Here is a 12,610-nt window from a genome sequence, read left to right as displayed (position 1 = left end):
AGTTCCAATAATATCTTGAATAGGAGTAGTGAGAGTGTATATCTTTGTCTTATTACAGTTCTTAGGGAGAAAGCTTCCAGTGCTTTTCTATTGAGTGTGATGTTGGATGTGGGCTTGTCATAGACGGTTTTTATTATTTTGAGATATGTGTCTTTGACACATAGTTGTTGAGGGTTTTTATCATAAAACAATGTTGGATTTTCTTGAAAGCTTTTTCAGCATCTATTAAAATGTTCATATGGTTTTTGTTTTTATTCTCTTTGTGTGGTTAATAATATGTATTGGTTTGCATATATTGAACTATCCTTGCATATCAAGAATAAAGTTCATTTTATTGTGATAAATTATCTTTTTGATGTGCTATTAGATTAGGTTTGCTAGTATTTAGGTAAACATTTTCCATCTATGTTCATTAGAAATATTTGCCTGTAGTTTTCTTTGTTTGTGGTGTACTTGCCAGTTTTGGTATTAGGGTGATACTGACTTTGTGGTATGAGTCAAGGAGGAGTACCTCCTCCTTTTTTGCATAGTGTGGGTATCTATTAATATTTTTAGTGGGGGCCTCAGAAAGCTTACAATCATGACAGAAGGTTATGGGGAGTCAACATGTCACGTGGTGAGAGAGGGACCAAGGTGAGTGCAGGTTCCAGGTTCTTTTAAACAAACAGCTGTCATGTGAACTACCAGAGTGAGAATTCACTCATTACCATAGGAATGGCACCGAGCCATTCAAAAGGGATCCCCTCCAATAACCCAAATACCTCCCACTAGGCCGACTTCCAATATTGAAGGTCACATTTCAACTTGAGATTTGGAGGGGACACACATCCAAACTGTATCATGGGTTAAGAGAAAAATGGATGGTTAATGAGGAGTGATTGCAAAGGACTGGAGAAGGTAAAAGGTAAGGAAATGAAAGCAGCTTTGAAGAAAGTTGCATGAATGTGAACTACTAAGGTTATTGCTTTTGGCCGGGCGCGGTGGCTCAAGCCTGAAACCCCGTTTCTACTAAAAAATACAAAAAACTAGCCGGGCGAGGTGGCGGGCGCCTGTAGTCCCAGCTACTCGGGAGGCTGAGGCAGGAGAATGGCGGGAACCCGGGAGGCGGAGCTTGCAGTGAGCTGAGATCCGGCCACAGCACTCCAGCCTGGGCGACAGAGCAAGACTCCGTCTCAAAAAAAAAAAAAAAAAAAAAAAAAAGTTTGTGAAATTATGCATTTGTGGCCAGGAATATTATGACATAAATGGTCCCTGGCATTTATGGAATGTTTTCTTTATGTGTGCCAGGCACTTTATGCTATCATCTGATTTCTGGTATTTTCCAGACACTCTCACACATTAACATAAACAAATTGAAATAAATGTTCTCTTTGCAAATTCTTAGATTTTGCATTCAGTATTTCAGCAGCTCCATTCTTGGTAAAGGACAAAACTATCTTAGTCAAGGCCAATCCTCATATAATTTCAATCAAATAACTAAGGAAATAGAATATCTAACTACAGAACTATATGTCAAGCTTCAATGAAACAATACCACATATGGAACTCTGAGGAATGGACTTGTAAATACTTTATTCAACAGAACTGTTCACAATATGTTTGTTTATGTATGTGAATGAACATGTAAGACACTTCTTACATAAACTTAAACTAATAAAACTGCAGACTGCTGCCAGAACATTTAATCATGGGCAAAAGCTGTACTTACACTAAATATCTCAAAACTCATAGCTGCGCAGAATTTAGTTACTAGTGTTGAAATAACACTCCACATAGATTACCCACCACTCCAGTTTATCTGAACTAACAGATATCCAGGATATGGAACTTTCAGTGCTAAAACCAGGAAGGTCTTGGATCAGTTGGAACAAGTTGGTCATCCTGATGGTATAATATATAAGTCATATGTCTCTTATGGAAATAGCTCCAAAATATTGCCTATAATTGTATTGAGAAACACTATTTATGCTTTATTTTGGTCTTTGTAAGCTATTTTATATACTAAGCCTGAGCTACTCGATGATGTAAATAATTTGTTGTAAATATGCTCCAACACATATTGCTCCAAGAACAATGAATTTTTGGCATTCCAAGTCACTAATCAAATTAGAATAGTCATAACCTTTTCCCCCCAAAATAGAGTGAATTTTCTGCCACAAAATTATGAATTTAATTCCTTATAATTTCACTAAGAATGGAGTAAGAATGAGTTATTTGCAGAAATATACTAGAAACAGCTATGTATTTGATATTAGAAATCAGAATCAACACTTGATAGCTATAGCAACCTTTTATAGAAACCTCAATGCATTTACTACAGAAGCTTCCCTTTCCCTTGACATTTTGAGTGCTATTTTTTTCCTCAAATTTAAATAGAAAATTTTGTGTCATGTCTTGTGTTATGTATAGGTTAAGAAGTGATAAATAAGGCATTCACTAAACTAATATTTACAGATCCCTTGTACATCTCATTACAATGTACACAATTTTGTGCTTGACACTTAGTAAATTATCTAATAGATAGGAAGCCCTCAATACATAGCTGTTCGTAAAATGAATGGTTTCCAAATGAAATAGAAAGTATTTGCTTCATCTGTCAAGAGCTTACAATTCCCCCAGGGAACCAAATGATCTACGAAAAGCATATTTTCCTCAACCTCAGCATTATTTACATTTTAGGTGAGGCAAGTATTTATTATTGTTGACTGTCCAGTGCATATTACAATATTTAGCAACATCCTTGATATCTACTCATTAGATGCCAGTAGACCCTGGTCTCTCACCCTGTTCTGAGAGCCTAAAGTATCTCCAGATATTTACCAAGTATCTCATTTGTAAAATCACTGCAGGTTGAGAACAGGAGGTATAAAAATTAAATTATGAAAAACTTGAAATAATAAAGTTAGACTAAGAAGAGTTGTACTCTAGACAAGGACTGTGGCTCATGCCTGTAATACCAGGACCTTGGGAGGCTAAGGGAGAAGGAGCACTTGAGCCCAGGGATTTGGGACCAACATAGTAAGACTTCATCTCTACAAAAAATTACAAAAATTTAGTCAGGTGTGGTGGTGCATGCCTGTAGTCCAGCTACCCAGGAAGATGAGGTGGGAGGAAGGCTTGAGCACAGGAGGTCGAGGCTGCATCTTATTTGAGCTCTTCAATGACCACTGGCCTTTGAGAAGCAGTAAGTGGATAAAGTGATTAATCCATTTGTGGAGTCTGGAAAGAAATATTTCAAAACTACAGGTAATAAACAATTTAGTTCAAATATCTTCAAAGGCTGGGCAGGGGAATAATTTAGGTAAAACATCACTGCTTCTGAGGGGCCAAATTCAAAATTTATTTTGAAAATGCAATATTTGAAAATGTCAAAATTATTTTTAAACCACTTTAGAAAATTAGTACTCTATAGACCAATACTCTATAACATCTGTTAATAAATCTAACACAGCCAGTGTGTTTTCTCTCTCCAACATTCATACAGTTTAATCTTTCTACATGACATTTAATGTGAGCTTAAGAGGTATGCTGGATTTAAAAGTTGGAGTTACACTCTAGGGCATAAATGCTTTGAGTGGAAGAGTGAGTCGAAATACCAATGCTATTTAAAATGTTTTCATTTAAAAATTTTTTTTTCTTTTATTTTTGTTTATGGCTGATGACAGTTTCATTTGGAGACATAATTTAAATACACCTTTTATGTCACTTTTAGTCATGAGATAAGAGAGTTGAAGAAAAGGCTACAATCTGGACAAAGGAAAACTATCAACGCTATGAGTACAAAGTAGAATCAGAAGGAATTCCCAAAAGTTAGGAAGATGCTGCAGGCTGTTGTTTAATGCACTTGTGGGTTTAGCTAATATAAGAATGGAAACAGTGGGTTTCCAGATTCACTCAGAACAGTAATGACATAAGGTAAGTAGATAATTTGAGGGGGAAGAATAGTTGTGTGAGCTGGAGAGCTTGCTGAAATTCTTTTGAATGACTTTAGAAGGAATTTATATTTAGGTTATAAAGAATACATTTGAGTAAAACTATGAGCAAAACTAAGAGTAAGAATGACATAGCAACTTCCATACAGGAAATACTATGTTGGTTATTTGGGGAAATCTATAAGTTCTGGAAGGTAGTTTAAAAGAAAAACTTTGGACTGGACACATATGAAAAATGGTAAGACATTTTATTTCAGCTATTCCTATAGCGGAAAGAGAGTTCAGTATAGAACTTTGAGATCAATTCCAAACACAGCAAACACAGCTAGGGATTAATGGAGTGAAGGAATCACTGGATAGAAAATTATGAAGAGTGACTTTATTAGACATCAAGTGTAGGGAGATATTTACTAAACTCTCTTAACAGAATTATTGCTAAAGGCAGGCCAAAGACTTAGGTACCAAAGGTGGAGATGAGTATCTTGATCAGAAATCAAGGGTGGAAATATTCTGGATAAATATTATTAAAAACTGGGCTCAGCTGACCAAGAATAAGCAGCAGGCCAAGGTCAAGGCCTACAAAAAATGAGTTTAGGGGAACTTGTCTAAATTTTAGTCAAGAAGAGAGTTCACATCAGTAGGATGGGACCTGATTACAGAACTTTTTCATTTGGGAAGCTGCTTCAACTGTGCAACTACAGAAAAGTATTTCATTCTTTATTCTGATGGATATTTTTGTTCTTGAATATCATTCTGAAACTTACACTTTCTCAATTATTTTCTTTATTTTTATCCATTTTACTAGTAATCTCTGTTTTTACACTGGATCTATGGCCTAATGAAATACTGTATTTTATTCTTCTTGTAAGTGCCTTACTTCTGATATCCAAGCTACTCAACTCATTAACACCCACATTCTTACATCACAATCAGATTGAAGGTTTGCTTCTGCAAATGATGGGAGTAAGAATGACTATAATAAGAAATTTTGAGCAGTGATAGGCCACCACTGATTCTGAGCAATTATTAACATGAATTACATGAATATTAACATATTGTGTACTTTTTAGCTAAACTAAAAAAAAAAAAAGTTTTCATGTTAAATTTATATGAATTCCTATTGCATAAAATTTAGAAATCTTGGACCACATTCCTAAAGCGGCACAATGGAAATAAGGCAGACGTTGACATTAGCAGATCTGAATTAATATTTTATTTAACAGAAATATTTACCCTTCAGGACACTGCACTAAAAAACGATAAAAATATTGAGCCTGAAAAAAAATTAGAAAATTTAAAAATATTTTTGCCAAGAAGGAAATATATCATCTTATTGTTGCCCAATTAACACATACACATACACACACACACACAATATTTCATTTTTTGTTGCCCAGTTAACATATATATATATATAGAGAGAGAGTAATTCAGAAAATTCAGGTATATATTTTTAAATATGAAGTGTTCATCCTCCCAGAATCACTTCCTCAAGATGTATCCTAGAAATATTTAAATTTACATCCTTGGAGAATTTCAATGCCTATATATATTCAATATAAATAGAAAATAAAAACAAATAAACAAATAGGAAAGAGATATTCACATATGGCCAGTCGCTGTGGCTCATGCCTCTAATCCCAGCACTTAGGGAGGCTCAGGCCGGAGGATCACCTGAGGTTGGGAGTTCGAGACTAGCCTGACCAACATGGAGAAACCTCGTCTCTATTAAAAATACAAAAATTAGCCAGGCGTGGTGGTACATGTCTGTAATCTCAGCTATTCAGGAGGCTGAGGCAGGAGAATCGTTTGAACCCGGGAGGCGGAGGTTGTGGTGAGCCAAGATTGCTCCATTGCACTCCAGCCTGGGCAACAACAGAGAAATTCCATCTCAAAAAAAAAAAAAATTCACATTCTACTCTGTCATTTGTTTGTATTTAACAATAAATTTTCTCTATAATACATAAAAATCAACTTTATTTTTAATTATTAAAATTATTTTATTAATATAGTATAATTTACATAATTAGGGTCTATAAATGCACATTTTTTTCAATTTTAAGTTAGTTCTAATGCTTTAATGAATGTGCTACTACATAAACATTTGCACATTTGCACACATGCTCTAGAAGTGGAATTCTTACATCAAAGAAATGAAGATCTAAAACATTGATACACATCGTCGAATTTCATTAAAAATATTTATTTTACAGTCCCTCAGGGAATAAAATGTCACTTTTCCGAAATTTTTGCCAGCACACACTATCACTCTCTTAAATCTTTGAAAATGTGATAGCCAAATACATATGTATTGTATCAGTCAATTCTACTACTACTGTAACAAAATACTCAAGACTGGATAATTTAAAAAGGAAGGAGGTTTAATTGACTAACAGTTCTACTTGGCTGGGGAGGCCTCAGGAAACTTACAATCACGGCAGAAGACCAAGAGGAAGTAAGGACCTTCTTCACATCGTGGCAAGAGAGAGAAGAGCCAGCAAAGGAGGAACTTGTCAAACAGTTATAAAACCTTCAGATCTTGTGAGAACTCACTCCCTATCATGAGAACAGGATGGGAGAAACTGTCCCCATTATCCAATTACCGTCCACCAGGTTCCTCCCTCAACACCTGGGGATTACAATTCAAGATGAGATTTGGGATGGGACACAGAGCATAACCATATCATGTATATATACAGTTTCATATTTATAGTTGAGTAATAAATATTATATCTAAAAAGGAAATTTTAGACATAGCATATATCTTGCTGGTATTACAAATTAAAAAAATAAAATATTTACAGAATATAGGTGAGAAGACATCTCAAATGTGATGACACCTATCTTCCTTAAAATATTGTGTGTATACCATTCTCTTTCATGAATTTAACAATGGCTTCTGGATGCATAGTGTATGCTGTAGTACAGAGAAGATAATAAAATAAAATAAAATGATATTTGTGTTGATAACCTCTATAAACAAAGCCATTAGATGCTTTCCAAAATGAATGTGCCTTACAGAATCATACTCAACTCGGAATAAATTTATGATAAGTACTTATTACATTTTAAACATTAAACCACTACGTTGGAAAACTTGTTGACAAACTGTTTAATTTTCACCAACTGACCTAACCTCTCTAGAAAATGAATTCTCTCAACTGCAAAGAAGGGTATTGAATATATGACAAAAAATTCCTTCCAGCAGAAAAATTACATTATCTAAAGTGTACTTTTCCTGCAGTATATCAAAAAAAAGTTAGCATAATATTTCTAGATATTTAGCAACTATGTAGCAACACTAATATAAAATATTAATAGATAATCGCGGTGGCTCAAGCCTGTAATCCCAGCACTTTGGGAGGCCGAGACGGGTGGATCACGAGGTCAGGAGATCGAGACCATCCTGGCTAACACGGTGAAACCCCGTCTCTACTAAAAAAATAGAAAAAAAACTAGCCGGGCGTGGTGGCGGGCGCCTGTAGTCCCAGCTACTCGGGAGGCTGAGGCAGGAGAATGGCGTGAACCCGGGAGGCGGAGCTTGCAGTGAGCCGAGATCGCGCCACTCACTCCAGCCTGGGCGACAGAGCGAGACTCCGTCTCAAAAAAAAAAAAAAAAAAAAAAAAAAAAAAAAAAAAAAGAATACAAAGTCATTTGATTTATAGTATAGCCATTAAAGTCCCACAGTCTCTACAGAGATTCATTTTTAAGTTTTTCTTCGCTTTTATAAAGTATATATGTATTAATTTTTCAATCATATATTAATTTCTGCAAAATTAATACTGAACAAAAGATTGAATAATTTAACATCTTATACCACAGTAGAAAATAAATAAACTATGAATATATGCATCGTAGATGAGTACAAAAAATAATTGTAGATAAATATAAAGTTCCCAGGTGGCTAAATAATATACGGTATATTTTATAAAGCTAAAAACTTAAACAATATAATATAAATAAGTATTTGTAATATGGTTAGACAAGTAACCAGAAAATTTTATTACAAAACTCTAGAAAATTCCTACTTATCTATGTGAAACAAAGGAATGAAATAAATGAGAAACAAAGATACAATACTATTAATGAAAATTCATTCTTCAGTAAAAACTTTTTTCTATGGAGATTTATTTTATTGTTATATTTTAAAAGATAAAGCTATGCTTAGAGTCTTTTGGAGATATCAACAATTTTCTATTAAAAAGAAAATAATTGGAAACTAACAACACTAAAAACACATAAAAATACCATTTCCACTATATATTTATCTAATTTTAAATAATTTTGCTAAGATACATGTAAGATCTATGTGAAAAAATACATAAAGGTAAGAAATGTATAAATATATATTGGTGGACTTTAAAAAGGAAATAATGACTATGCTTTATATTTTAAGAGTATATTATTGCAGAAATGCCAATTATACCCTATGTGTTGTAAAGATTAAGTCAAATTCTAAAATCAGGTTTATTTTTTGTAAACAAAAGACAATTTCATTCTAATATTTATATGGAAGAATAATGAGAAAAGTAATAGACAAGAACATCCTACACAAAAAATAGAGAGAGGCACATGCCCTGCTAGATAAATTAGATTATTATTCAATTATATATATACACACAACTTATTATTCACTTATAATAAAACTGTAATAATATTTATTGTGTATATAAAATGTCAAACACTGCTATGATTTAAATGCTTTTTATCTCTTAAACTCATGTTGAAATGTAATGAGGCCTTTAACAGGTGATTAGACCATGAAGACTCTGCCCTCATGAACAGACTAATGCCTTTATCATGGGAGTGGGTCCATTATTAAAAAACAAGTTTGGCCATCTTTTGCTCTCTCTGCCCCATTCTTGTCCTTTCATCTTTCTCCATGATATGATGCAGCGAGATGGCCCTCACCAGATGCCAATCCCTCAATCTTTGACTTCTCAGATAGCAGAACTATGAGAAATAAATTTCTATTGGTTATAAACTACCCAGTCTTGAGTATTCTTTTATAGCAACACAAAACAGACTAAGACATACATACATGTGCACACACACACAAACATACACACACAATTATACAATTCTGTTGCTCACTAAGTCATGAACAACACATTTTATTAATCATGTAGACAAATATAATACAAAGTGCAAACTCTAGCATAAGCATATAATTAGCTATATAACAAAGCTATATTTGTAAAAGTATTAATGGCAGAGCAGTTAGAAAACAAGAGGCCATTCAAAAAGCACATATTGGAGAAATCATCGACTAAACATGTAGAAGTAAAGAAAATTAAATCTCTATTTTACATACTACCCAGATACCAACGCTGAAATGATAGATATGTTGGAATTATTAAAGACATCAAAACAGCTACTAAAACCAAGTTCCATGAACTAACAGCAAACATTCTTGAATTAACTGTGGAGAGAAAAGTTATCAGTCAAAAAACAGAGGCTAAAAAAAAACAAAACAAAAAAAACAAACAAACAAACAAAAAAAACCCAGCTAAATGCTTTAAAACTGAAAATAAAATAACCCAGAAACAAAACAAACAAAACTAGTCAACAGAGAAAAGAATCGGTAATGTTAAAATCTGTAGAAATTGTTTAACCTGAGAAATAATCAGCAAAGACTATGAAATAAATAGAACTTTAAGGTTTTGACACAATGCTATTATTAGATTCCTTGAAAAAAGAAGACAAAAGTATTAATACACAAACATTAAATAATGACTGAAAACTTCCCAAATTTAGTGAAAAACATATATTTTAAAATGAAAAACTTTAGCAAACTTCAAACAGGATGGACTCAAAGAGAATCATGGAAAAATGCATCATAAATCACAGAACACCAAAAATAAAGAAAAATACCTTGAAAACAACCAAAGACAAAAGCACATTACATATAGGTAAACAACTATTCAAAAATCTTGAGGATTCTCATCAGAAACCATGGTGGCCAACAGACAGTTGAAAGATATTTCAAAGTGTTGAAAGAAAAGGACTGTCAAGATAGAATTCCATATCCAGTCAAAATATCCTTTAGAAATAAATGAAAAACTGCATTCTCTTATGAAAAAAGAGTAAGAAAGTTGCCAGTATAACTGCTCTGAAATAAATGTAAAGGCAGATCTTCAGCTAGAAGGGAAAAATAACAGAGACAAATGTGAACCCCCCAAAATAAAGAAAAAGCAACAGAAATTGTACATTTCTGGGTGAATTTAATATGCTTATTTTCTCTTGTTAAAATGTGCTTGCTTTCTCTAGTTAAAATCTTGTTAAATTACAGTAATACTAACTGTAAATAAACTTTGAAAAGTTATATATGCATATTATAAACACAATGTAACCACAATTTACGAAGAAATGCAGATTTACCAAATCAATAGATAAAATGAAATACTAAAAAAGTAATTCAATAATAAAACAGAAGGTAGAAAAGATAATTCAGAGAAATAAAGGAGGGAGACACAAAACAGACCATAAAATTGTAGACTCAGAGTAGACTATTTTTGTTCATTTCACGTTTGTTTGTTTGTTTTGTCTTTCATTTTCTAAGCCAGTTTGCACTCACATCTGCCAATAAAACTTAATCATTTTCAGTTTCTGGGACCTGGCCAAAACAGTTTAGAAGCACTCAATCAGCATGAGGTTATGACAGCACTTGAGTAGAGCTGGGTTAAATTTGTGCTCTAATCCTCCAAGTCCATGAAAAGTATCAAAAAGTGAGTTACAGCAAGTTCCTTTAGGGTTGAGTCAGGCTTACTTTTATCTGGAAAGCCATTCTGTTTCACAGCCTACACTGAAATCTCTCCATTTATACACCATTACAAATCTCAAACTGTGTATCATTGAATATAATTAATAATAGTACTCAGATTTGTTACATAATAAATAAATAAATAAATAAATAAAATAGTACTCAGATTTGCAAACTTTTTCCTTTAATCTTTCACCACAGTCCATGGCATTATAGGTTAAGAGAGGATATAGGTCAGACTGCCTGGGAATATACTAATTATGTGACCTAAGGCAAATACTTAAATTCTCAAAGCTTCAGTTCTCTCATCCCCAAAGTGGAACAAAGTATAACTTCTATCTGATTTCTTGATAACAGGATGACATAAATAATAGATTTAAAATGATCAGCAGAGTGACTGGAACATAGTGAGTGTTTAGTAAATGTTATTTATAAATTTTATGACAAAGAAACTCAGGAACAGTGAGTCTAAGACACATACCTAGACAAAAATGGAATTGTTTTTAATCAGATTTTCTTAGGTTTAATCATAGTTATTATATTTTTTTCTGCTTAATCCTCACACTTAATCATTATTTGTGCTCTCACAATATTCAGGTACTGAATAATCTCATAGTTTAAACCACCAACTGCAAAACTGCATTGATGGTGCCAAAAAATCTCAGCTCCACACATACCAGTTGTGCACTGTCAGGTAAATTACTTAAAGTCATGCTTCCTAGGTTGCTTTGTCTACAAAATGTGGATCATGTTAACTATGCTTTTATGGGAATTGAGAGAGAGAGAGTGTGTGTGTTTGTGTGTGTGTGCACATGTGTGTGTGCATATAGTTTGGAATAGTACCTAGCACTTTGAATAATATAAAAAATGGCAACTGTTTTATTATTATTATTTATCTTTTATTTTAGATTTGTGGCCAGTGTTTGCAGCTATGTAACATATTCACTGAAAGCAGAAATTATATCTTATACTTTTCATTACTCACTCAATACTCTTAATACTGGTGATTACAAATTAATCACTAAATATTTATTGATCTGCATCAAGAACTTGATTGACTAGTTATTGAACAGTTCATCATACATAAGGACAATAGATCTGGAAATATTTATTTTTACTTCTTAACCCTAAGGAAATCATAGGATGGTCTTAAAATCATTTCTTAGATCTATATCTGTGTCAAATTATTGGCCCTTAAAATCAATATTCTATTTCTTTGAATTCCAACATTAAAACTTCGTCCCAATGCTATTTCACAATTCACTTTTCAGTCTTGTTCAGACTCTCATTCCCTGAAATTACATTACCTCAATTCTGTAAAATTAAGTAACACATTCCTCTAAAATTGTCTAATTTGCTATTAAGAGTGAGGAAAGCTAAGGAATAAAAGAAATGCCTTTCTTGAGAATGTAGACAATAGAGGATAGTAAGTTTAAATAAATAAATGTCCTTCTAATTTCACATACATACATACATATACACACATGCACACACATGTACATGCAGGAAAGATTTTTCTATAAGAAATTAAATTATAGTCACTTTTTTTTTCTGCAAGAAACAGCTCCTTTGAGAGCTCTTAGTGGTGAAGTTGTTAAAGTGCAAAAACTAAAGTTATATCTCACAACAGAGACTGGATGTTGTTAAAGCCCAGAATGAATTATTTGCTCCTGGCGGCTATTTCTTACAGGTGGAATAAGAGCTTCTCAAAAGCTTAACGAGAAACCTTCCAAAAGTGGTGAACTTGGGCAAGTTCATATGCTGCGACTCCAGAGGAAAACAGAGAAATATTGAAAGGAAAGCCTTAAGCTGTAAAATCACCTGCCAGAGCAAAAATCTTTTCTATCATTGCAAATAGAAAAGCAAAACAAGCTCATTTTTCCCCCGTTTATGATTGCATTCACTTGGAGAAAG

This window comes from Theropithecus gelada, chromosome 9 (assembly GCF_003255815.1).
Source record: "Theropithecus gelada isolate Dixy chromosome 9, Tgel_1.0, whole genome shotgun sequence".
NCBI classification, from domain to species: Eukaryota; Metazoa; Chordata; class Mammalia; order Primates; family Cercopithecidae; genus Theropithecus; species Theropithecus gelada.
This window is presented reverse-complemented; position numbering follows the sequence as displayed.